The 27,876-nt window shown below is 43.5% G+C and overlaps 1 protein-coding gene across 1 annotated transcript in view; it reads right to left on the bottom strand.

Annotated features, from left to right (window-relative positions):
• SLC16A12 (solute carrier family 16 member 12) overlaps positions 1 to 24,086 on the bottom strand; it is a 55,580-nt gene extending 31,494 nt beyond the window's left edge. Inside the window, exon 1 of the mRNA XM_039546459.1 lies at positions 23,830 to 24,086. The gene's annotated coding sequence lies outside the window, so the exon portion shown is untranslated. The remainder of the gene's footprint in view (positions 1 to 23,829) is intronic.
• Between the last annotated feature and the right edge of the window lie 3,790 nt (positions 24,087 to 27,876).

The raw sequence follows: 27,876 nt of genomic DNA, 5'->3' as shown, positions 1-27,876 counted from the left end.
CTCAGATTTCTTCTCCACTTAGAGATGTGTCTGTCTAATCTTTAGACAAAACCAGTTGTTTATGCTCTTCTGAGATAACATGTGGGGTTTACACATCCCTACACAGGTTGCCCAATTAACATTTGTCCCCTTGGATTACACTGACTAAGGCACAGGGTTGTTCATTCAACTTTTAAGTGGGTCTTCCTAACTTCACTGCTTCCCTTATAGCTTTACAAAAGGTCATTAACAATTATCATTCCTTTAGTGAATTTTGCCTGTCAAAAAGATTTCAGCCAGATTATTAATTGCCACATCAGCGCTGAGATGGTACATATCTACTCTTGACCAGCTTACATTCCTTATCGCACTGTACCTTTAAGAAACATTTAGCCCTACATCACTCTTATCTTTATCAGACATTCATCCACAATACGATGCATTGCCTTGTTTCTAACTGGGTGGCATCCATCTGATTGGTAGAGAAGATTTAAATTGAAATGAATGTGCTAGGTAATCTTACACTGCTGTTAAGAAGTGTTAAGAGTGAATCCAGGCACATGTCTATTTTTCTAAATTACAAATACGTTATATTTTGGATCATGTACAGGCCACACTGATATAGCCTGAGTTAGAGATATACCTTATTTATCTCAGTGCTCTCAGATTATAGGCCACATTCAGCTTTCAGTGCAGCCACTCAACCCTATGGATGATGACGATATGGCTCAGCAATAGCCATAGCAGCTATTTGAGTAAAAAATCCATTTTAAAAGATGGCAATGCCTGGTTTACGTGCACCAGGAGATTCAAAACTTTTAAAGACACCCTCAAAGGGCAAGGACTGTTATTGTACTGTGACCTGAATCCTGTTTTATTAATACAAAAATAAAACTAATGAAAAAAGTCATTTTAGGCCAAATCCTACCCTTCTCTTTTACAGTTGAACATCTAAATATGTGGTGGTACTTCAGTTTTTCATTTTCTTGATTTCCCTAATTGTTCTGGGAATCATAAATTCACTCCTTTGGGTTGGGTTTTCATCAATTTCCCACTATGCCTTTAAACAGATGTGAACTTTTCAATTTAATTGCTTGCAGAAAAATACAGAAAAAGCTTTTTGTAAAGCCTTACGCTCTTCCATCTTGCAAGAACACTACCATGAGAAAGAATTCTGCTGTACTACTGCAATAGGACACATGGGAATATGATGTTTTTCTCGAGGCATTTGATGATTAATGTGACTAAATTATTACTTTATTTCCGTTCACTGATGCAAACCAATTTCATCACTGAGATACCCTGACAATGATCCAAATGTTCTTCTTCCTTTGTGTTAGCTGGGGATGGTCTAGTAACGATGTGAACTGTAAAGGGAACATGACCTAGAAGAAGCTCATCTCGTCATTAATTCGAGGAAGATTTTTGGTGCCCAGGCAGCCCTAGCTGTGTGGGGAGTATAACATTATGTAGATTAAAAAGGAGTACGCTACATCATGTGGTCATATAGATAAGTTTATAAGAAAAGTACCCAGGCTACTAAAAAGCAGTGATACTGCCAGCTCTCTCAAGTCCCAGTCCTCAAGTGAGATCTACACAGGTGGACACTTTCTTCCACAATTGTAGGATCAGAGCCTTAGGGAAGTGCTGGCAATAATTCTGCAGGTTTATGGGAGCTTTGTTACTCATGCCTAAAATACTGCTAAATATAGTGGATACCAAGTAAGCAGTTGTCAGGGCTACAGGAAGTTGAGATGACCTGACCTGGTACTTTTAGAAAATGTACTTGTATTTTGAGTTTCTCTCATTTTTCATCGGATGCTTTTTCATCCCTTCTGCATGTGGAGTTGTTTTCATTCAAGTTATGAAAGGCTGAGTTGGTCAGTAATGTACTTGAGTTCTAATAAAATGCAAAAATGCCCCTGTAAAGGAGTTAATTCACCGCAGGAACACCTCCATGTGGCCAGGCGTAGCACAGCGGTTGTCCCCATATGGAGCCCCCTGCCGAGGTTGCTCGCTCACTGCCCTGGTCTCTTTTCTCACAATTTGGTCCTCCGGACAAGTCATGCTTTAGTCCACCCCTTCTGAGGCAACAGAGTCCAACCACACTACAGTTGAATGACCTTACAGGTGCCTTCCATTGGTCTCTGGGCTCCATATTACATATACTTCTTACTTTAGGGTGTTTCACACCACCTTCCTTGGTGGCTTGTAGGGAAGCCAAGGTGATCCCTGTACTCTGAGTTCCAGCTCAGGGACCCTTTGGCTGGCAGGCAAGGTCTATTCTGTCAGACTCCTTGCTGTCTCTCTGGACAGCTTCTTACTCCTTCTATCCCCCAGCAAGTAACTACAGACTCTCTCCCTGTAGCCTCTTTCTACTACAAACTTCATGGCTTTATAGTCATCACCCAGGCCCTCCTCAGCTAGGCTTCATTATTAATTAAGTCTGGCTTTTTGTCTCTTGCAGGTGCTGCTCACGTTAACCCCATCAGGGCCTGTGTGGGGTGCACTCCCCATCATAACCCTCTTAGAATAAGACAACAGGTGTCTCTTTTAATACAGAAATAATTCTTAGGAAGATTCTCAGTGCTTTCTTCTTCACATTTTTCTTATTCTCCTTGTAATTAGCTCAACCCACTGTTGTGTGTTACAACGTGCAAGATTTGTTTACAAAAAGTCAGACATGCAAGGGCAGAACAGATTGTTTCCCCTCGTTCGCTCATGCTTACTTAACCAAACAAATCATCTGGTACGTTTAATGCAGTATATGTTCTTCCAATGGGCAACATCCATTACATACAATGATATTAAATTCCACTATGATTATTATTTCCACTTCTTGTAGGTCTCAATTGTTAGGTATACCACTGAAATCATGATCTCTGTAAAATTATGATAGCCACATCATCAGCTAAAAGACTCTACTGATTTTTCTCAATAGAAAAAATCCTTGGTCTTTGATGGATTTAAAGCAGTAATGGAGCAGCATCTCCAAATATAGGGGAGATAAGAGTTCGACACAAAGGAAAACCAAAAAAGATGAAACCCATTGGTTCTTGAAATGACTGCTGCTTTTGATGAATATTGGTTTAATAATGATGCGGCTGGACATTACTGAGGCACCAGACAAACCAGAGATACCTCAAAGAGAGAATAAAAAATGTGGCCAATGACACCAATGAGTGAAGGCATCTCTATTATAGCAGTGCCGTTCATCCTATTAGAGATCATATGTCTGTGTCACCTCTGCATCTAAGAGTCATTAAGGCCATCAAATATTGTTCTGAAACAATATTTGAAATAAAAGATATCAGTGCAGGAGGAGCTGATTTTACAAAATGCTGAATGAAACTCTGTTTTCCCTAGGTAAATATGTTGTTTCACATCTCTTGTCCCTTTACAGACATTATTTTAGTTAGGGGGTCAGAATAAAGGGTGAGCATATACTTTGTTCAGAATAAAGTTTGTCTATATATTAACAGCTGGAGGATGCTGCTGTCTTTCCCTGAAGTGTCAAACAATAAGCCACTGGCCAACTTTTTTTCATAAAATTCCCATTATTTCAATAATTCTCTATTTCTCAACAATACCAGTCTATACAGTCATAAAAACCCTCAGCAGACGCTATCCCATCTATTCCTAACCTATCTGCCTATTACAAATTATATGAAAAAAGTAATGCACAATTAAAGTTTGCTTTAAGAAATTTTCTCACTCTCCTGTAACTAAAATACTTTAAAAGAAAGCAACCATCTGTGCAGGTGACTAGTCAATAACAAATTATGCCATTCATATTCATAGCAAGATAGATTTTAGGAAACACATGATGTTAGGTACAAAAGAATACTTTGATGTGCTAGTCACTTTCAATCAATATAAAAAAATGTAAAGTATTAAATACCCTATGAATAAGAAACATTGTAAGGAAGACACAGACAGGCAAACAGTGTATTCACATATAAAATACATGATTGACTTTCCTTGTTCCAGAAATCTGTATAAGTCTGAATTTTCCCTTGTATTTTAAGAAATGAGTGTAGGACTAAACTGTTGCACCTCAAGTCATCATCTGATTAGAAGAACCATTCAAACAAAAGGAAAGTCACTGCCTCTGTCATCCCCACAGCTTTTTGTTTTTCCACATAAGCTCATTCTCAGGGCAGGCACTCTTATAATAAAAGGCACAAATAAAAACAAATCTATGATTATTGTATCAATACCAGACTGATTTCTTTGTAATATTTTCCCAAAACAACAGGACAATATACTTCTGTGTGCACACAACTTTACCATCCACTAGGAACCAGCATAAACTTCTAGTCACAACTAAGGCTCCTCTTTTCCGACATGAATAAGGCCACATTTCATGAGAAATCTTTGAAACCTGAGTGTTATTTTAATTCTGTTTGTTGAACCTCCTTCAATAACATTTGCTTTTCTTTCCCACATATACCAGCACTAATCTGAGTTATAACAAGAGCCTAATAAAACTAGAATAACTCTTTCTTTTCCTGCATTGAGTGAATGGAATTAGAGATTTTTCTGTAATAAATTTCCAATCTCACTCCTGCTGTGGTAGGCATTATAGCAGAGACATATTTACTAAACAGAAAGGTCTCTTCTTTTGTTCTTACTCCATGTTCATTAATACCAAACTGCATTCACATGTGACTATGACTGTAACTGGCCAAATTCTGCCTTCAGATATGTGTTTACAGCTCCCATTAAAGTCAATCAGAGTTGCAGCCATGTACTTTACGACAGAATTTGGCTAATTGGTCCTAATTTTTTTCCTTTGACTGAACCATTCCTGACCCAACCACTTATTTACAACTCCAGTACAACCGTAAGTACCATTACCTGCATCATTTAATAATAAGCAGCCAAAGTTCCAATACTGGTCCTTTAGGAGTTCAAGAGAAACTTCATTCAAGCATTTAAAAAAGTTTGAAGTCTGATTCCCCTGGCTAATAATATGTCTTTTTATATACTCCAAATATTTTCATATATAGTTCAAAATGTATAACTTTATCACAAAACTCTTAGAAAATCTCAGACCTAGCTGGAGGGCATGCAGTATCTCTTTTGATTCCCTGAAGACTTTCCATAAAAGACACACACCCCTTTATTCAGGACACTTCCATTTTCTTTCCTTGCGTACACTCGGCTTTTTCAGATAACTCTTACAATGTAGATTCTTCAGACGTTCTCCAGAGTTGGTGTTAATTCAACAGATCTGTAAATCCTTGGTATAAATTTAAGCCCTTTGTAAATATTTTACATTGCACAAAGTCATTCCAGCAATGTGAGCAATAGCAGGAAGATTTCCTAGAATGGGGTTAATTAACAATAAGTTAATTTGAATATTATTTAAAATATTAAAAGTTGTGACCATAAATGTAGCTCTCAGAGAGGTACAGCAGGTACTCTGAAATGTGTTTCATTTCAATCATCCCACTTTATTAGGAAAGTGCTGGAAGCCTCATCACTGGCACACTTTATAACTAGATTGGACAAAGCCATGGAGACTATGTGGAACAACCCTACACTGGGAGGGTGAATATTTTCCATCTTTGTGATAATGTTATGATTCAGATAGCTCCTTCCCTACCTGCAGCACATGAGGCTGTGATCCTGTCTAATCTTGCAAACAAAGATAGGTTGAACCTAGCTAGGAAATGTATGGAAGACCACAGGAAACACATGCTACAGGAAGCAGGGTTGGAGACTCAATAGTCTGCACTCTGCCTTCTAAGGCAGTGCTGAATCAATGCCTCAGTGAGATGATGAGTGCACAGTATGGAGCTGTCATATTTGGGATGAGATCAAATTTTTGACCACTTGTGTCATTAAAGATTCTATGGCATTTTTCACAAGAGTAGAGCTATTCGCCCTGGTGACTTGGCCAGTTGCAGCTGAGTAATTTATATTCTGCTTACATAAAAAGCTCCCTTATTTCAGTTGGTTAAAGTATTCTTTCCTTTCAGCAGTGCACTAGTGTCACTGTCTGCCATTGTAAAGTTACAGATTTCCACACTACAGGTAGCTGTATTTCAATGGCAGGTGAAATGATGCATAAACCAGGTGATTCCTCTAAATAGTTGTTCATTCTTTCAATAGAGTACTTGGAAATTCCAAGTTCTCTATCAGTCTGGAGTCTCTGGATTTAGTCAGAATCATATCTGTCCAAATAATACAATGACAATACATTCTTTTTGGCACATTGTATTTCTTTTAATAGAAATTGGGGTTTTTTTCTGAGTTTTCCGAACAACATGGGAAGGAAACATCACACATTAAAGTGGAAGGAAATAGGTTGAGATCAAAAGAAAATGCTCTTTTGTTTTTCTTAGAAAACAATCTTTGAACAAGAAGAACCTATAAGTCCGTAAGCACATTGTGAAACTAGGTAAAAACTTTGATCTGTTCACAAGTAAAAGTTTATTTTCTTGAAGAAATTATTTACCATGAATCAAAGAACAGCTGACATGTCTGAAATAAACGGGCACATTCCCTATGCTCAGTGTCCCAGTTTGTCTTACTGAGTAATTCATGTTTAAACTAGTTTCCCAGTAAGCTTGTTTCTTTTTACTCTTAGGACATCTTTGAAGCTATAAGAAAACTGCCTCTCTAGTTTCCACTCCAGAGCAAACCCTGGAACAGCTGTGTGATTACAGAGAATCTGCAGCGACTTCCAGGCATGGTACTGGTTGAGGCAATTGCAACCCAGGAGTTCAGTTTCAATATTCATCTCCCTTAACCGTTGACTTTGTGATTGGTAGGAGAATTACATTCTTCATATATTTCAATGTATGGATCTGTAACTACTGGGAAATACTGAAGAAATAATTGCACATGAAAACAGAGGATTAGCCCAACACACAAAAAACACTAGACCAGGTGCTAGGTAGGTGAGATGCACAGAACTAAAGAACTACAACAGAGAACTAAAGGGTGTCCATGATGCTAAAACTAACTAGTACAAATGGAAGCTTGTGATTTTATATAAAAAGAGATTGAGTCACATCAGAGCTCAGGAGACAGCAAACAGAGAGAAAGACAGCATCACATTTGTTCTTTGATCATTAGTAGCTACACTGAAGCAGGAAAGAGAGCCGTAAAAGAAAAGAAAGGTTGAGCTAGCAGAAGAGAAGAAGATAGTGAGTCAATGAACTGTGAGGCAGCAATCTTGGAGATTAGAGAATCATCTTTTAAGAAGTGAAGAAATTAATAATAACAGAGCCTGTGAAGGATGACATTTAAAGAGCCTGAAAAGACAAAGGGAGAGAGAGAGAGAGAGAGAGAGAGACAAAGATTGACTATCTATAAACCAATCTACGAATTTATCCATGAACCACTTACAGGAAAACTGCACAAAAACCTCTATATCTCCCTCCCATCAAACAATCCCCTACTTCCACAGTCATTTTGCCTATGGATTAGAAAAATTATAAGACAAAATACTTGACCAGGCAGGCATTTTAGAAAAGATTATAGAACTAAGTATCAGATGACAGCATATGAATGGTACTGTTCTCCCACAGGGTGTGGGACAATAACAAGGGTGTGTAGAAATCTTCCTGACACCCCGCTAGACTTGATCAGTGAGCCATTCTAAGAAGTTGTCACTGGCTTGCCAGCCTGCACAATCACATGCCTAGCTACTGGCAAATATCTGAGCACATACCTCAGCTAAAGGACCTACCACTGTCACCTGTAGCAAACAAAAAGTGGGAGTGTATTAATAGAATTTGCAGACGACAAAGTTGAGAGGTATTGCCAATACAGAGGAGGACTGGAATATCATACAAAAGAATAATAGAAATGGGATGAAATTTAATAGTTTGAAGTGAAAGGTCATGAATTTAGAGATTAACAATAAGAATTTTTGCTATAAGCTGGGGATTTATCAGTTGGAAGCAACAGAGGAGGAGAAAGACCTGGTGTTATTAGTCGATCACAGGATGACTATGAGCTATCAACATGAAGCAGCCAATGCAATCCTAGGATTGCATTAGGCGAGGTATTTCCAGTAGAGATAGGGAAATGTTATTACCATTGTACAAGATGTTGGTGGGACCTGATCTGGAAAACTATGCGCAGTTCTGGTCTCCCATATTTAAAAAGGATTAATTCAAACTAATAGAGTGATCCGAGGAATGGAGAGCCTGCTTTACAAGAGGAGACCTAAGGAGCTTGGCTTGCTTAGCCTAACCAAACGAAGGCTGAGGGGAGATGTGAGCACTCTATAAATACATCAGAGAAATAAACAACATGGAGGGAGAGGAGTTATTTAAATTAAGTGCCAATTTTGGCACAAGAACAAATGGATATAAACTGCCATCAATAAGTTTAGGCTTGAAACTAGATGAAGTTTTCTAACCATCTGTGACGTTCCTCTCTGGTGTTATCTGGACTGGTGATCTGCTAGGTCACTCCAATCCTTGACTCTGGGAGCCAGCCTTACCCTGCTCTGCTGTGAGAACTCACACGCCTGTTCACACACAGCCTCTGGCATGTAAGCTGCTCCCAGCTACTTGCAACTGAATGACATTAGCCAATATCTCCGGTCCCAGACACAACCCTAAGAACCTCCATCTTGCAGTGTCCAGTTATGCTCTCTGGACCTTGCAAGCTTATATGAATTTGTCAATTTAACAAAGAAATTGATATGTACCAGGCTTGTTGTCCCAAGGGGAGCCCCTGACACACTTCAAACCAAACGCACTGCTTCAGGTAGAATAAACAAACAGATTTATTAATTATAAAGATAGATTTTAAGTGATTATAAGTCAAAACATAAGTCATATTTGGTCAAATAAAAATAAAAGCAAAATGCATTCTAAGCTGATCTTAACGCTTCCAGTGCCCTTACAAACCTAGATGCTTCTCACCGCAGCCTGGCTGGTTGCTCTTCAGCCAGGCTCTCCCCTTTGATCAGCGCTTCAGTTACTTGGTGTAGTGGTGTCTGTAGATGTAGGTGGAAAAGAGAGGAAGAGGTGCTGGCGGGTGAGTCTTGCCCACATGCTCAGGGTTTAACTGATCGCCATATTTGGGGTCGGGAAGGAATTTTCCTCCAGGGCAGATTGGCAGAGGCCTTGGAGGTTTTTTGCCTTCCTCTGCAGCGTGGGGCATGAGTCACTTGCTGGAGGATTCTCTGCAGCTTGAGGTCTTCAGACCACAATTTGAAGACTTCAATAACTCAGACATAGGTTAGGGGTTTGTTATAGAAGTGGATGGGTAGGATTCTGTGGCCTGCATTGTGCAGGAGGTCAGACTAGATGATCATAATGGTCCCTTCTGACCTATGAGTCTATGAGCATGGCAAATGTCTCTCCCTTTTATCATGTCCTTTCTTCCCTCTTGGCTTTGCCCCCTCCTCACCCCCACCCTCTACTTCAGAGTCAGGTGAGAATTTTCTCCAGGTCAGATCGGCACAGACCCTGGGGGGCTTTCACTTCCTCTGCAATGTGAGGCATGGGTCACCTGCTGTTTTGAACTAAAGTAAATGGTGAATTCTCTGTAACTTGAATTCTTTAAATAATGATTTGAGGACTTCAGTAAGTCAGCCAGAGATCTATTACAGGAGTGGATGAGCAAGGTTCTGTGGCCTGCTATGTGCAGGAGATCAGACTAAATTATCATGATGTTCCTTCTGGCCTTAAAGTCTATGAGTCTATGAGAATTCTACAGCTAACTTTAACCCAGGTGGTTAGTCTAGTCCAGTGGTTCTCAAACTGTGGGTCAGGACCCCAAAGTGGATCGCGATCCCTTTTTAATGGGGTTGCCAGGGCTAGTGTTAGACTTGTTGGCTGAAGCCGAAGCCTGAGCCCCACCGCCCTGGGCCAAAGCCTAAGGACTTCAGCCCGGGGTGTCGAGGCTCAGGTTATAGGTGTCCTGTGTGGGGCTGAAGGCCTTGGGCTTCGGCTTTGGTCTCCCCACTCCGGGTAGTGGAGCACAGGCTTTGTCTTTGTCTCCCTTCCCACTCCACCCCACCCAGGTGGCAGGGCTCAGGCTGGCTCAGGCTTCGGTCCCCCCTCCTGGGGTCATGTAGCAATTTTTGTTGTCAGAAGGGGGTCGCAGTGCAATGAAGTTTGTGAACCCCGGTCTAGTCATTTGTCAATATACGTCAGCCTATGAACTCAGGAGCACGGAAACAATAGAGAATAAGACACATAAGTCTCTTCAGGGACTAAACAACCATCCCCTTATCCTATTATTCTACTCCGTCTGGTTAACTAGATTCCATTACCAAAAACCCTTATTAACTGAATTTATTTAACCTTAACCAGCCTATTACACAAGACACCAAGAGAAACAAGAATGATGCAGTATCAGAAGACAGAGATTCTAGCAGAAAAAAGTGTAGCTAGAAAAACATAAGATTACATTCCTAAAAATCAATTTTGTCTGATTTAGTTCAATTCTTCCCCTGAAATATGCAATGCCTCAGTATTCTCTTCAGAAAATTCTCCTATTTATAAAAGTAAATTCATCCCTTCAGAGAAACTATTACTATGTGATTTACGTGAGCAATCACATGACTAAATTCTAAATACTGAATATCTGAAAAAGGACTCACTCTGGACAGTTTTCAGATAAGCCACGGGCACATATATTGTATGTTCATAACTGTTTGGCAAAAAATTATGAACAAACAAATTAGTACGAATTCCAATCTGCTTGTGGACGATTCATGAACAGAAAACAAGGACTGATCCAATAAATACATTGTTCACAATTAATAGTTCATCCAGCTCTGTTCTTATTTCTTGTCCAGTTAAGTGCAGCTTCAGTTTCTTTCTCCGTCTCCCCCTTAATCCCCAACAATTTCTAACTCCCTTTCTTGTTCTGTATGTGGAAAAATATTGTAGACCTCTCTGGCTATGAACATTCTTTTTGAATGTTCTTATTAGCTTGAAAGCCTCACCTGATTTATTATTAAAAAGTTCAACTGCAAATGAATTATGCATCACAATTTAGGCACGTTTTAAAAGCCTGTGGGCCAGATTCTGCTCTTGATTATGCACGTACATTGACTGTCACTGACATTACTGAATGCTGTTTGTGGAGATGTGGATTATTTGTGAACAGTTTAATTACAAGTTGAAGAGTCATTCCCGAGAGGCTATGCTTCAGGGCATCCTGGACTTTTGACCCAAATACGCCAATAAATAGAATGTCATGAGGACTGCACAACTACCAATACTCCTTGTCTTTTGTCTGTATGCTACATACAGTATGTATTTGTGTCTTTGAACAGCCAGCTCCTTGGGGCAAGTACTGAGTGTTTTGTGAGATTTAATTTGATATACTTCACCAGTTGTAAACTGCCACATTCATCTGTAAAAGAACTGCCTCCCACTTCTTCTGAGGCAAGTAACCTCCTTTTTCCTCTTTAAAATCGATCCTTAAAAATATACTCTATGTGTTTTACATTGTTGCACGAAGCCTTCCGATGTTATTCTCCTTGACAGCATGTCTGCACCTTTGTGTACTTCAGTTTTAACTAATGTCTTGGAGCAGATTGCAGGGAACTGCTCTTTGATGTATTGGTAAAGTTCTTCATATGCTTACTGTAGTCTATAATCAAGTATCAGAGGGTAGCAGTGTTAGTCTGGATCTGTAAAAGCAGCAAAGAGTCCTGTGGCACCTTAAAGACTAACAGACGTTTTGGAGCATGAGCTTTCGTGGGTGAATACCCACTTTGTCGGATGATGTAGTCTATAAGTAATTGCAAAAGCTCTTGCTCCTTAACCAGTCTAACCAAATGGCAGCCCTATATTCCAGGTTATCCAAAGTGCCTCCTGGGATTTACTCTCTCAACAAAGCACAGGTCAGAAAGTAAAATCAAACCCCTAAGAAAGGAAATGCCTCCGGGATTCTGTCTTTGAGAATTTCCAATGTGAAAGCTCTCATTTGGGAAGCATATTACTACTACCATCTGTATCTTGCTGGCAGACAATCAGATCCTGAAAACTATACCAGAAGGCACTTGGATGAAGGCTTCATTTCAGCACCAGTTGCGTGTGTTTGGGTATTTTTGCCCAAAGTGCAGCACAAACAAAAGTAGCATTATACAATGTGGCTCTATATCAACTCCCAAAAAATGACTATCCATCCACTAACTTCTCCAACAACCAACTGGCTGTGTTGCATAACTTGGTTAGTTCATTTTAACTTTGCTACTGCAGCAGGGTAAATGAAATTAAACCTAATAGGATAAAATCCAACCACAGGTAAAAGGTGAGAGAATGACTCCAAATAGCAGAGAGTGGGCTAGTGGTGGCCCAGCAACCTACAATAACACTAAATTTGAGGTTCTCTCGTGCACCTCCACCCTACAGTGTCCCTGTATTGTTTCCACATCTGGATCCCTAAGCAACCTGGAATGATTATTTTTCAAACCCTGGGAGAGTTGGATTGTGCACTATTGGATTAAAAAATGTCATCTAAGGACAAAGTGCTTGTTTCGACAGGAAACAGGCTCTTGCTTGTGTGCACAGTGATGTCTCTGTTGTGAAACTTTGTTGCCCTGCCAATTTACATCTCAGCCACATGCAAAAAACAAAACCAAACTGAGGCAACACAATTGTTCTCCAATAACATCCTGTTTTGAAGGCTGAGCATTTTCACATTTTTAAGGTAGAAGACAGTGTTTGCGTGGTGTAATGATATACCGTGCATATTTTTGCTCTTTGAAGGTTCTTTTTCTTCAAGCTGCAATACTGCATACAGTACATACTTCACTTTGGCGGATTCATTACTCTAATCGAATTGTATTCTGTAGAGTCTCCATTTCCCCTTTTGGTTGCAAATATGAATGTGACCCAAGCATAATGAACTAGAGGGAAAGTGACTGAAATGATGTAGACAGGAAAATTAGCAAATTTAAGCCCCAGTTCAACAGTAATATCTTCTTTCACATCACAAAACTGGGGCTTTCTGGGACCTCATATCAGTCCCTGATGTGCAGAAGTTGCTTATTTTTGTATAAATCAGGCCCTTGCAGTGTAGAATTGCTGCTCAGACTCTTGCTCAGCTGGGTTTCATTTCATTTCATGTGTCTTCACAGAGGGATTATTTTAAACCTCTATTGCCACTTAAAAACATAGATGTGTTTTTGCCAGCCAGTATACAGATGTGATTTGTTTTTATTTACATTGTGCCATAGCTGTACATGGCACATCACTGGCTTCTTAGCCAAGAAGAGACTGCAATTCTAATTAAATAAAAAACATAACAAAATGACAAAACATAGCCTGAAGTGAAATGAGGAGCACTGTAGGCTGAGGCGGGGGTGTGGGAGGAGGAGTGTCTGGAAGACACTGCTTATAGAAGTAAAGCTTCTCCCCAGAGAGCAAACTGGATTGGTTGAGTAGATCAGGCAGCTCAGACAGGATGACCTTTCTTTGGTGGATTCATTTTAAAGGGTTTATGGAAGAAATGTACTTTAAGAAGTGGTTTCTATGAGAGCAAGGTGGCCAGCTGGTGGGAAAGTTCTCCAGGCATATGATGCAAGATGAAAGATGGGCAGATGAGAGTGGACAGACTGGCTCTGTCATCCAAATGAAAACATGTCTTCTGGAAAATCAGAAAGTTTACAGGCAGAAAGAAGTATTAATGCAAACTGGTCGGCTCTACACAAATGATAGCAGAGGAGGAGGAGGAACAGAGAAAACTAAAATCAGCACAGTCTCAAATTGGAATATCCCAGGGAACCAGTTCCCTGGGCTTTGAGAAAAGCCATTACACTGCAAACTGAAAAGTTATTGAAAAGATTGTGATTGAAAAGATCGTTCTTTGGTCTCATTAAACTCAGCATTGTTAATGTATAAGGCACCGATTATTTCACAGAGGTCACAGAAGTCACAGATTCCGTGACTTCCCATGACCTCTCTGACTTCCGCAGTGGCTGGTGCGGCTGACTTCAGGGCCGTCCGAGCACCAGGCCCCGGGGCCCCAGCACCAGCCTCTCAGGTGCCCCAAGGCCAGCCACACTGGCCACTGCTGGAGCGACCCTGGCCCAGCTGCTCCAGCAGTCCCCAGGGCCAGATGCACCAGCCGCTGCTTGGGAAGCTCCTGGCAGCTGGAGTGCCCGAGCAGCAGCCGGTGCGGCTGGTCCCACGGACTGCCCAAGCAGCAGTCCCGGGGCCCACTCCAGAGCCAGCCACAATGGCCGCTACTTGGGTGGCCCTGGGCAGCTGGTCCCAGGGACCATGTGAGCAGCAGACGGTGCGACTGGCTGGTCCTGGGGGTACCCTGGGGACCATCCGAGCAGCAGCAGGATCTGGGTGGCTCGAGCAGCCCCAGGGGCACCCTGAGGCCATTTGGAGAGCGGTCCCCAGGAGCAGCAGCTGGGAGGCAGTCAACCCCCAACACTGGAGCAGGGCCATCCAGAGGGAGCAGCAGGGACCCAGAAGTAGAGATTTAGTCCCCGGTATTTTTGGTAAAAGTCATGGACAGGTCACAGATCATTAATTTTTATTTATTGCTTGTGACCTGTCCATGACTTTTACCAAAAATATCTGTGACTAAATCTTAGCCTTATTAATTCATTTAACAAACTTGTAATTGTTTATTTATTAGCCACAGTGCACTAGGCTCTTCACAGACAAGACTGAATATAAGCTCCTGGCCTGGGGAGGTTACAGTATAACCATATGAAGGGTGGGATCGAATAGCCAGCAAGTGACTGAGTGGTGACACTGGCACCTGCCTTGACAGTTAAACTTTTGGCATTGGGATTTTTTTCTTTTTTCTTAGTATTTAAGTTTTCCTGTCACCTGTTTGGTTACTGATTCCCAGAGGGGCAAGCTAAGGCTACAGGCCTTTAGGAAGAAGCATGTTTAAGGAGAGACTTCAAGCAGGCTCACAAGCACAAAGCCCTGGAACCTGCAGAGTTCCAATACACGCTGGGGAATAGCATTCCAGGGAATGCCAGAGAAGCACACAGGGGGTTAAGGACAGGTGCAGGCCAAGAGAGTCACCACTGAGATCATGATTACACCGAGGGGCTCAACAGCTCCTTGGCCCCTGACCAGAGCTGGAAATTTGGCCTGGCCACTCCTCCATCAGGACAGAGGTGTAGCTGGGTTAAAATTGAGTGGTGTTGTCACCTTGTGTGCCAGGTCACAATGCCACTCATGCAGATTTGGACTGGCCTCCTATCCAGAACTGTGACCTCATGCATCAGGTCACAATGCCACTCCCTCAGATCTGGTCCAGCTTCCCCTTCCTCAGGATGGCTGCAGGTTGAGTTGAAACAAGATTTAAATGATGTAAAAATACCTACTTCTGGCCCCGAGCTTAACTTTCACAGTATGTCTGCACTTTGTCAGGATGATCTTTCCATAGCACTTAATTGTACATGACATTAAAAATCCAGAGGCAATATAGCACATGCCACAGCAAACACCAGTGATAAATGGTACAGCTGAAGGGAACCAAACTTAAAATACCTCGGGGTTATTTGAGAGCTTGATTCATCTCTCAGTGACAGTGAGTTTACATCATTTTACCCTCATTGACTTGAATGGACTTACTCCTGTTTACACCAATACAAGTTAAAGAAGAATTAGACCCTAAAACTAAAAACTTTCCATCAACCTGAGAATCTGTTTTATCATACACATTTACATATTCTCCCCCATAAAAATATAGCTTCCTTTAGTCTATTCATTCATCTAAGTGTACTAAATCTGTTTCCCCAGAGAGTGATTAATAAAAACTGAGTTCCTTATCTACATCTCTCTGTTTCTTTCTTTTCTATAACTTATTAAGACAGAGTTCATAATAGAACCAATAAAAATAACCTCACAATAAAATAACCAAAAAAGGAGACAAGAAAAGGGAAATATTCCAACAGTAAAAGACAGGTAACATCACTGACTCAAAACGACACTAACGAACTCTTCAGTTACCATCCTCTAAGTTCATTATTTCACCTTCTAAGAGCATCAAGTAGTTAAATGTGAGAGTCTATAGGAGGGAGGCACAGACAAATAATTATGACACATACAAGGGGAAAAATGAAAGCCTTGTTTGGTTTGTTACAAGTGCTTAGGAGCCGGAGAGCAGAGTGTACCACTTTAGAGAGAACTTTACAAACAAGACAGCTCAGTACACAGGCTTTGCAGCCAAAGTAAACTCTTAAATGGCATCATTTAGTGCATGACAGGTAACTGATCAGGTTTAACAGGGATAAACAAATTGATTCTAATAAAATCATACACACCTGGTGATCTCATTCTCCACAGCAGCTCTACAGCTCTCAGCTGCAGTGCAGGTCTGGCTCAGGGGAGAGGCTTTTGAGACTCCAACAGTAGGCTCATCTTTTGGCTATGTTATCTCGCTGTTGAGCTAAGATTTACTGCCTCTGAAGTTTGCAGGTAATGAGTGCCGGATTTGGCCTCAGCTATTGAAGGAGAGAGTATTAGAGGTCCTTCCTAGCTATATTTGAGTTTTGCAGGGCAGCCTGAGCAATCTGATCTTGGGTACCAATCACTGTGTTATCTAGGGACCATATGGTAAATGAATGTGCACTGAGTTTGTTCTCCAGGGCACCAACCCCTTCCCAGTGAAATAAAAATTGGGGATATGTCTTGCTACTCCAAAACGAAGAATAACCCTAAATACAAGGAGGGTTTTTTATACCCATTACTTTGATACTAGAGCACAGCTCCTAAAGGATTAATATGACCTCTAGGTGTGGTCAGATGGGTCCTACAAAGGGAAATTTTAGGCTGCTTCTTTTGTTTTATTGGTAAGGGGCCAAAGCCTGCATTCCTTATCTAATCTTCACTACAACATAACTCCCATGGAAGTCAATGGGCTACTGCTAATGCCGCTGTTAGCGCTATCTTTTGTAAAGAGGGCAGGGAAGAGTGGGGACCGGGCAGCAAAGAGAAGTGGATGCTGCACCCCCATCTCCCTGAGTGGTGCAGCAGCCACCTGTGCTCCTGAGAGCTCCCAGAGGTATTGTGTCTCCCTGAAGCACAATGCACCTTAGATCTGCTGCTGGACTGGGTGCTCCTGCACTCCAACCTACAATGCAGGGCTGTGGCTAGCTACTATCCAGGCCAAGGAAATTGTTACCATAGTGAAGGCTGTGTAAGAACTGCAAAATTTTACCCAAGATCCCCAGCAGGAGCCACTTGTGTTACACAGAGGGCAGTAAAATGCACCAAACCTTAGACCATGAGACCACAGCCCTGATTAAAATTGAAGGGGAATAAATATTGGCCAACACCAGCTGGGTCACCACATTCAGCTGCTCCCGGGATCTTGCACGCTCAAAACTGATCATGGTAGGCAATCCAGAAAAAGAATTTGGCAGCTGCTTCCAAACCCAGTTTGAATTGATATGTGACCTTAGTGGCAATGGGACTCCCACCATACCAAAGGAAGATCATCCTCTTGAGAAGAGCTCTACACCTTTGGGATTGGACAATCCAAAAGAAAAAACCCTACTCCAGGGATGAAAGATGAAGCCAATGAGGTTCATGGATCTCTAACTTGTTTTTAAACATTCATTCTTGTTTAAGTTTCTTTATATAGGAAACAGGGAGATGTGAAATATGTGTACCATTTCTTTAAATGGGTATCAGGGTCTCCAAACAAGTGGGTTCCAGGAAGATTTAAGATGAAACTGCGGCAATGAAGAGCTGGGGAGACTGAGTAGCTTTAGGGAAAATACTGGTTTCTTTGTTCTAACACAATTTCTCATTTCATGTAGAAGACAGCAAATCAGTGTTTCTTTACCACTGTCTCAGGACTTTAATAGCAAGTAACTGTAATTCAGAACTTTCCCCATATGAGTATCAAATTCAGTTCCTGTTAGAAAAGTATAGTAGGGATGACAAGAGGTCTCTTGAACTTAAATGAAATAGTAAGAAGTGGCACAGTTTTTACACTCACTGTAAATTGCCCCTAGGGTACAGTATCTCTCTCAATCTCTGAGAACAATGAAGTATAGCAGTGGTTTTTTATTGATACCCACACAGAACAACACAGAAATCTCTCTCGACGTAAATGTTTTGTAAGATGCTACAGCAGGATCATCACTTAGAAAGAATACATGTATCAGGCCGGGGTGGGAATACTGATATAAAAGCAACACACTTTTATTCCAGTCGGGAACCACTTACAGTGGATTTTGAAAGCTGCTGTGCCCACTGATTTTTCAATCTCCTTTACTGTGCTTCTAAATGAAAACATGAGTAGTTGCATCATACTTTTAGAGTATGTAAAACTTTAACAGCACGTCCACAGAATACTTGAAGTGCACACTGTGTAACATTCCCATATGTAAGCAGTATACATTGTGACTAGGTAATTTTGCCTACTTTTAACTACTCTATATGCTTAGAGGCATCTCAGCATGCTTTACAAAACAAGTACTGGTTATTATGGGAGGCATAGCTCAGTGCTTTGAGCATTGGCCTGCTAAACCTGGGGTTGTAAACTCAATCCTTGGGGAGGCCATTTAGAGATCTGGGGCAAAAATCTGTCTGGGGATTGGTCCTGCTTTGTGCAGGGGGTTGGACTAGATGACCTCCTAAGGTCCCTTCCAAACCTGATATTCTATGATTATCTGGACACACTACACTCCTGGAGCTTTACAATTCCACTTGACTGGCACTGTGAATAACATTCAGTTCCTATCAATACAAAGATCCCTTCCTATATGACAGGTGTGACTGTAAAGCTCCCATGCTGCAAAAAGAATGGTACAGTAAATGTCTCCTGAAATTGATTACAATTATCACCAAATACCAGTAAAGTAAAATCAATGAGGACAAGCATCTGCCAAATATACATAAAATTGCATGCCTTCTTTTTGTGTGCAGTCACCATGGCTGCACACACCTACTTGTTAACTGCATGCCCAAATGATCATATGAGGATGTTTGAGCATTCAATTACTTTTTGTTTCATGCAAGTGCAGTAACCACACGCAAAACTAACGAAGGCAGTTCCCAGTGCATACCTAAAATATTTGAAAATCTCTCCCTACAGGCTTGATCTAAAGGATTTCAGCATTTGGCCCAGCCTTAACAGTCAGTAAAACTGTATCTTTTTAAAGCCATTTGTTAGGTAAAGGTATGAGATGAACACTCAACCCCAAAAGCTGGGCAAAATACTCTGTTTTCAAGCCTTTCCTCCCTGAATTTTTGTAGCTAAACCAATTTTGACAAAGCTTTGTAAAATAAAAATGCACTCTCTTGCATTGAGATATTTTATTTCATGCCATTTCCCAGTCTTAATTTAAAGCAAAAGTTAATAAGTGAGTTTTAAAGTGCTAAAAATGGAAGCTTCTAAAGAAAATACTGATATATTCTCAGTTAAAATGGTGTTGCCACACACTCTCATAGGTAATGACAAAGTAAAGATAAAATCGAATAGAAAGGAAAAATAGGGTATGAAATAAAATAGTGGAGAAAAAGTAATGAATGGATAATACTACAGACTATTTTTGTGAGATTTCATTGTAATGATTGTTATATTAATAACAATATTATCTACAATAAAGGCATAACAGACCTCTTTTGAGCAAAATGTAATCCTGCTACACTTCATTAAGTTTCATGTTTTCTCTGTAATTTCCCAGCATTAAAGGAAACGTTATTTCACTGACTCTGCAGGAACAGACATACAACAACAAATAGAAAGTGGCTGCTCCAACTAGCTTGTTAATTTGATAAAATCAACACAGTCAAAAGGTTATCGCGCAAACATACTTGAATTCATCCAAAATGTTTCATTAAGAGTCTACATTCTTGGAAATTAAACAAGTTTAAAAGTGAACTAATGGCAAATGAATCAAAAAGCATTAGTTCAGCCAAGACTCATTATAAGTGTTCTCATTTTGCTTTTTTGGTTTCTGGTTGAATGATCAAGCATGTACTAATTTATAGAGATACAAACAAATAATTGTTTAAAAGCTTTATAGTGTAGGTAGGTTTGAAGGTATTTGCATATTTATATTACTTCATACTTATGGGTTGGCTCAGTCCAGCAAGATGCTGAGCACTCAAATACCGCTAGCACTGAGGACCTCCCAGAAGGCACTCAACACGATTGAGCCCTATCTGAGTCACCATTTTTATTTTTATGTTTTTAATACCCCTGTAAAAGAATATGGGCCACATTTAGCAATCCTTCATCACAAAATTACTTCCCACTGATTTCATTGGGACTACTTCTATAAGTAAAGACCATGTGCATGATCAAGTCTTAGGTAATGAACTGACAGAAAGACAATTAATCCCCTCTACACGTATTACATACTATAAAGGGATAGCTAGTGCTGCAAATGCTCCAATGTTCATTCTTATATTTGAAATAATTATTTCCAAAAGAATTTGGAACAGGTCTAGTTGTACAGGTATCCCAAGGAATAAGAGAATTACATTCTGTGATACCATCTGGGAATTTGGACAGTTGAAGCATTTTTTTTATTGCATCACTCATGGTTAATCATACTGATGCATTATAAACTGAAAAATTGAAAACAAATATGTTTTTAAAAATCAGTCACAGTTCTGTGGTTGGAAATCACAAAAGTAGAGGGAATCTGAAGACCATTGACGTAAAATATTGGTTAAGAAACTCATGTGATTCAAACTATTGGACTACATGACAGAGCTTTTATGTAAGTCTGCCTTATTATATAATCAGCAACAAAAATGTAAATATTGTGGAGCTGGTCAAAAAAATGGGAGTCAAATGATTTGGTGTGGGGGGTGAAAGTTCCATCCCACTTTTCCTGTTGAATTTTTTTTGAATTTTGAAATGTTTCTACTAGCTCCATAGCTAACTAGAAAATTGAATGAATTTTTCGCACAATTTATGAAATATATGCCCGTTTTAGTATAAAATTTTCAAAGTTTTTAACCAGCTCTAAAATAGTCATATTTATAATTTTATACTATACTGCAGCAAACTATTTCCATATATGCAGGGCTAAATATAGGTCTACCACAACACACTGTCTCTTTAAAATCTCATCTCCAATACACTTACAGGAAGAGTGTTTGACAGACAAGCCCAGAATGCCAGCTTGTGGTACCTCTGACTCTCACACATTGAATTAGTACCACTGAAGTTGACAGGGATACCTGTGGAGGACAATGCTACTCGATGTGAGTAACATAGCACGGCCTGGCCCCAAAGCAGCAACCCTCTTCCCACTGAATTCACTGGGCATTTTGCCTTTGAACTCAAGGGGAACAAGCCGGACTCTGCCCTGTAAACGTTTTGCAAAGTGCGTTTTTGAAATTATTTCCCAGTTGAAACTCTTCCTAGCAGGTAAAGTCTAACTTCTTAGATCTAAATCCTGACATCCCTTTGTCTCAAAATAATGCTCTTTGGGTTGCTTTGGTTCCTGCACTTGGCAAGCAGGCAGAGAATAAGGCTGCACTTTGCTCTGGGAGACCCCTGCCCATGTCCCCTCCAGTTGCATCTCTACCTCACCTTGTCCAGGTAACACCACCACATCCTTGTTCCAAGACTGTTACAACAACCAAGGAAAAGCCACTTTCCCCAGGAAGTTTCCTAGCTGATCTAACTAGAGGAACATTTGGAAACCTTCTTGCCATTGGCCAGGGGCAGTGAGTTAAATGGGCCCTTGGTGCCTGTGTCCCAGCAAATTCAGGCCACGGGGTCCCGGCTCCACCAATGTTCAGGGCCGGGTCTCTCCCCCTGCCCCCGCCTGCTGCCCCGTGTGCCTTCCCCAGCCCCAGCTGCCACCCACGTGTGCCTCCCCCGGAGTGTCCCTGCCTGCACCCTGGGCAGCCACCCTGCTGCTCCTCACTGCACTTCCTTGCTGGCAGCTGCCAGCTACAAAAGGGAGCGGTGCTTGCAGCAGGCAGAGGCAGTGGCACAGCCACCACCTGCAGAGGGGAGGAGGCACACATGTAATGGCAGCCCCCCCCTACCCCCCCAGCACCCACCACAGGGGAGCCGAGGGGGCTTCCTGAACCTAGGAGGGGCCCAGCCCCTAGGAACAATGCAGTGATGGTGCCGGATGAGTGTGCTGCTGAGGGCAGACAGGGGGACCCCTCCCCTGGAGCTTGCTGCTGCCCGTGGGCAGAGGGCTGGGGGAGGACTGTGGAATCCTCCTCTCTGGTTCCAGCCTGAGGCAGCCTGCCTGCACCCCAAACTCCTCATCCCCAGCCCCGCCCCAGAGCCCACACCCCCAGCCCTGAGCCTCCTCCTGCACCGTGAACCCCTTATCCCTGGTCCCACCCACAGCCCTCACCCCTGCACCGCAACCCTCTGACCCAGCCCTGAGCCCCCACCCGAAACCCGCATCCCCCCACACCGCAACCCTCTGCCCCAGCCCTGAGCCCCATACCCCCACACCGCAACCCTCTGCCCAGCCCTGAGCCCCCTCCTGCACCATGAACCCCTCATCCCCAGCCCCACCCCAGAGCCTGCACCCCCAGCCAGATTCATCGTCTCCCCAACCCCGCATTGTCCAATATAGGGAAACTGTTAATCCACTCCATGTTCGCATTAGTTTAAAAAAATATATATCGATTTACAAGGCAGGTGCGTGTGTTGGGGCGGGGGAAACTTGGACCCATTCTGGGCACCCGCAAAAATGATACAAACCTGCCGCCCCTGCCATTGGCTGCCGTTGCACCTTGGAATTCTGCTCCTGCTAAGGGACTGGCTGCCTGACACCATGAACAGGGTGGTGGGGCAAGAGAGAGAGAAACTCTCCTGTCATTATACAAGCAACAATTCAGATGAGTTCCTCCCCCCGCCCCCCCGTCATACCGGCCCTTCCCCAACCCTCAGCACACACCCTGTTACCCCACATAATCCTCCCCTGCCCGTCATACCGCCCTCCACAACCCTCAGCACACACCCTGTTACCCCACATAATCCTCCCCCAACCCTCAGCACACACCCCTGTTACCCCGTCATAATCCCTCCCCCAACCCTCAGCACACACCCTGTTACCCCACATAATCCTCCCCGTCATACCGGCCCTTCCCCAACCCTCAGCACACACCCGTTACCCCACATAATCCTCCCCGTCATACCGGCCCTTGCCCCCCCACACAACCCCCAGCACACACCCCGTTACCCCACATAATCCTCCCCCCGTCATACCGGCCCTTCCCCCCCCCCAACCCTCAGCACACACCCCGTTACCCCACATCATCCGCCCCCCCGTCATACCGGCCCTCCCCCCCCCACAACCCTCAGCACACACCCCGTTACCCCACATAATCCTTCCCCATCATACCGGCCCTTCCCACCACAACCCTCAGCACACACCCCGTTACCCCACATAATCCTCCCCGTCTTGCCGCCCCCAACCCTCAGCACACACCCTGTTACCCCACATAATCCTTCCCCGTCATACCGCCCTCCACAACCCTCAGCACACACCCTGTTACCCCACATAATCCTTCCCCATCATACCGGCCCTTCCCCACAACCCTCAGCACACACCCTGTTACCCCACATAATCCTCCCCCCCACACACACACTCTCACGCACGTTAACTTTGCCCCTCGCCCAGCAGGGTCCTGGCCCATGACTGGGGCCAGTAGGTGCTATTGCAATCCCAATAATGATGCATCCCTCCCCCCGCTCTCTTATCCCCACAGATCTTTCCTCCTCTGCAGTCTCCAGCCCCCCCGCCCCCAACACCCCGGGTCCCTTTCCATCTCCTCTCGCACCCCGCTGCTCCCCTCTCCTCCTCCGCTGGCCCCCTCGCACGCAAACTCCCCGACCCCTTAGCGCTATCACCGCCCCCGCCCCGACCAGCCGCTGCTATAAAACCCTACCCCAGGGTCAGCCTCGCACGGGGGAGCAGGAGGCGCTTACCGCGCGTGGGCCTGGGCTGCAGCGGCGCTGATCTCCCCGCGCGCCCCGAGACCCGTGTGGAAGAGGCGGTCAGTCAGGGGCACATCCAGACTCCTCCTAGGGCTGCCCGGGGCGCTTAACTGCAGCTCGTGCCGATCCGCCGTGCGCTAGGGAAGCCGCAGCCAAGTTACAGTGAAATCCTGGCCCCTAGCTCACTGGAATCGGATTACACCAACTCCCCTGGCCTCTGCTTACTTTACATGGGGCACCTGAAACCACTAGGATCTAATACAAATCGGGCTGAAAAGAACTACATCTGATCTGGATTGCCTCCAAGGGGGCTGGGGGAGAGAGCTTTTGGGAACGAGAGGCCAGTGGGTTCGTTTTTCCTTCCGGCATGATGTGTTCTCTTTGATTCAATTAAATACTCGGATCTTAACAAAATAACCGCCAAGGCCGGCAAATGTTGGCAAATGTGTATCTTTCAAAAGTACTTCAGGCACCACTTTAAGCAGCTTGTAAAGTATCGGAGAAATTGCTGTGGATTTTAAGATCGAAAAACTGGCCAGATGAGCTGGCTGGACATAGCTTTATTCACAATAACGTTCCTCACTTTACAACTGTCAACTGCATTAATGCAGGGAAAGGCAGTGGCTGTCTGAAATGCAAGGTGCTTCTTATTTCAACTCAGTATTTGACAAAGAATTCTGGGAATTATTTAGTTAAATCTATGCCACAGTAGAAATAGTAGGATAAACCCAGCACCTTTCCCAACACTGAACTTCACTCAGAATGATCCCAAGTTGATGCTAATATTTGGTTAAGACAGGATCACCATAGTACCTGTTGTCCAGTCAAGGGGAGCTGCTAGAGACAGGTGGGAGAGAAAGCAAACAGAAAGTTGAGATTAATTTGGGGAAGTGAATTATGCCTGGGCTATCCAGGACTTGTCTAGGCTAAGATTTATGGAGTGATGTTACCCCTTTTATCTCAGCCATTTAGCATAGGTTAAGTTAAAGCAATGTTCCTTGTTTACACTAGACTTCAAAAACGTATTTATATGTGCTAACATCACATATTGAATCTAGTCTAAACAAGGCCTGTCTTCAGTACAATAAAGTCCTGTCTTCTGGGGCAAAAAAGTGTTTTTCAATCCAATTTCCTCAGATGAGTTAGCTTAACTCAGTTAAGATAGACTTTACCTGCTAGGAAGAGTTAAAGGCTAACTTCTTAGATCTAAATCCTGACATCTCTTTGTCTCAAAATAATGCTCTTTGGGTTGGTTTCGTTCCTGCAGTTTGCAAGCAGGCAGAGAACAAGGCTGCAGTTTGCTGCACTGAAGCCTAACAACCAGCTTTAAATACTCTGAAGGTGCATCCACACTAACAAAAAAAAAAAAGTGGGGGAATCAGGTTACTCTGTACTAGATAACACATGATAAAATCCTAGCGTGAGCAAGGCAAGTGTAATTTACACATGGGTCAGAGATAAATACAAGTGGGGAGCTGAGGATTTACCTCAGTGCCTGCTAAGATATGAAAACCTACAAACGGAGGTGTCCACATTAGGAAATTACCACATTAGCAAATGTGGTAAAAAAAGACACCAGGTGCTAAAACTACCTGAGGGGAGAACGTCTCCTTATTTGTCCATCTAGACACAGCCTCGGAGGCCATTGTGCCTTTCTCATAATTTTTTAAACCCTCTGACTCTTGACAAATGAATTAGGTGTGTTTTTTAAATTACTTTGGCTCAGTCAAATTAGTTTAACAGGATTAACAAGCCTCTTTGGTCTTCGTGAGCATTAAGGGCATGTCTACACTGCAGGTGAGAACAAGCCCTCACAGCCAAGTTCCACAAATGCATGCAAGTGCTCCAGAAATAGCTGCGTAGATGTTGTGGCCAGGGTGGACTCTGAAGCCTGGAGCAGGAGGGGAAAGGACTTGAGAGCCCAAGTCACAAGATTAAAGCAACATTTACACAGCTATTTTTAGGGTGCTAGTGCAAGTTTGCGGCCCTGGACTGGGAGGCTCATTCCCACATGCAGTGTAGACATACCCTAAGAGGGCTTCTTAGTTAATTCAATTGAGCTAATACAATTAGAAACATACCCTTTTTGCCCATCAAGACAGAGCCTATAGGCAACCTTTGAACTTATCTCTTACTAACATTAACTTCAGACTTTCCTTTAACTCACTTAAGGAAAAAAAAGACAGTTACCTTTTCCATAACTGCAACAAAGAATCCTGTGGCACCTTATAGACTAACAGACGTTTTGCAGCATGAGCTTTCGTGGGTGAATACCCACTTCTTCGGATGCAAGTGGTGGAAATTTCCCTGGAAATTTCCACTTGCATCCGAAGAAGTGGGTATTCACCCACGAAAGCTCATGCTGCAAAACGTCTGTTAGTCTATAAGGTGCCACAGGATTCTTTGTTGCTTTTACAGATCCAGACTAACACGGCTACCCCTCTGATACTTTTCCATAACTGGTGTTCTTCGAGATGTGTTGCTCATGTCTATTCCACAATAGGTGTGCGTGCTCGTCACGTGCACCGGTGTCTGAAGTTTTTCCCCTAGCAGTACCCATAGGGAGCACCCCTAACAACCCCTGGAATGACGCCTCCATGGCGCAGTATAAGAGGTGCTGCGCGCTCCCTCCACCCTCAGTTCCTTCTTGCCAGACAACTCCGACAGAGGGGAAGGAGGGCGGGATGTGGAATAGACATGAGCAACACATCTCAAAGAACACCAGTTATGGAAATGGCAACTGTCTTTTCTTCTTCGAGTGATTGCTCATGTATTCCACAGTAGGTAATTCCAAGCTGTATCTGTTGGAGGTGGGTTCTCGGGACGGAGCACAGCCCTGCCGAACCCAGTGTCCTCCCTGGTTTGGGAGACAATCGCATAATTCGAGGTGAAAGTGTGAACTGAAGACCACGTAGCAGCCCTAAAAATGTCCTGGTTGGCCCAAAAGGCGGCCAACGAGGCCTGCACCCTAGTCGAGTGTGCCCTCATAATTGACACCAGGGAGATTCCCACCAGGTCATAACACGTACGAATACATGATGTGATCCAGTTGGAGAGCTACTGAGTGGAGATTGGCCGACCCTTCATGCGTTCGGCTGAGGTGATGAACAGTTGCAAAGACTTTCTGAACAGTTTTGTCTGCTCCAGGTAGAAAGCCAGAGCCCGTCTCACCTCCAGCATGTGGACGTGGTGCTCCTTACTGGATGCATGGGGCTTGGGGCCGAGGACTGGCAGGAAAATGTCCTGACCCATGTGTTAGGCGGAGACCACCTTCAGGAGGAATGAAGGATGTGGGTGGAGCTGAACCTTATCCTTATGGAACACCATGTATGGGGGCTCAGAGGTCAGTGCCCTGACTTCTGAGACCTGTCTAGCTGACATGATCGCCACCAGGAAGGCTACCTTCCACGAGAGGTGCGACCAGGAGCATGTAGCCAGCAGCTCAAACCAGGGGCCTGTGAGGTGGGCCAGCACCAGGTTCAGGTCCCACTGCGGGTCTGACATATGGGAAGAGACGATCCAATCCCTTAAGGAATTAGCCAGTCATATCATGAGAGAATACCATGTGGCCCTGCACCGGTGGGTAGAAGGCCAATATGGCCACCAAGTGCACCTTGACGGACAAGGGTGCCAGGCCCTGGGCCCTAAGGTGAAGGAGGTAGTCCAGAATGAGCTGGATCAGGGCAGCCACGGGGGAAATGCCCTGCTCATCTTCCCATTGGGAGAACCAAGACCACTTTGTCAAGTAGGCTCGGTTCATGGAGGGTCACCTGCTTTCCAAGAGGAAGCACTGGACGTCCTCTCCTCCCGACCTAACCATCGAGCAGACACGCCGTGAGATGGAGTGCTGCTAGGTTGGGGTGGAGGAGGTAGCCCTGGTCCAGGGAGAGCAGGTCTGGGCAGGATGGCAACGGCCATGGCAGAGCGACCACCAGGCCCATGAGGGTCCCGTACCAATGCTGCCTGGGCCATGCTGGGGCAATTAGTAGGACCCAGTCCCTGTCTGCCTTTATCTTTTCCAGGACCTTGACTATCAGT

This window comes from Mauremys reevesii, linkage group 7 (assembly GCF_016161935.1).
Source record: "Mauremys reevesii isolate NIE-2019 linkage group 7, ASM1616193v1, whole genome shotgun sequence".
NCBI classification, from domain to species: domain Eukaryota; kingdom Metazoa; phylum Chordata; order Testudines; family Geoemydidae; genus Mauremys; species Mauremys reevesii.
Note: the sequence above shows the minus strand (reverse complement) of the source record. Positions and strands in the feature narration are given on the sequence as shown.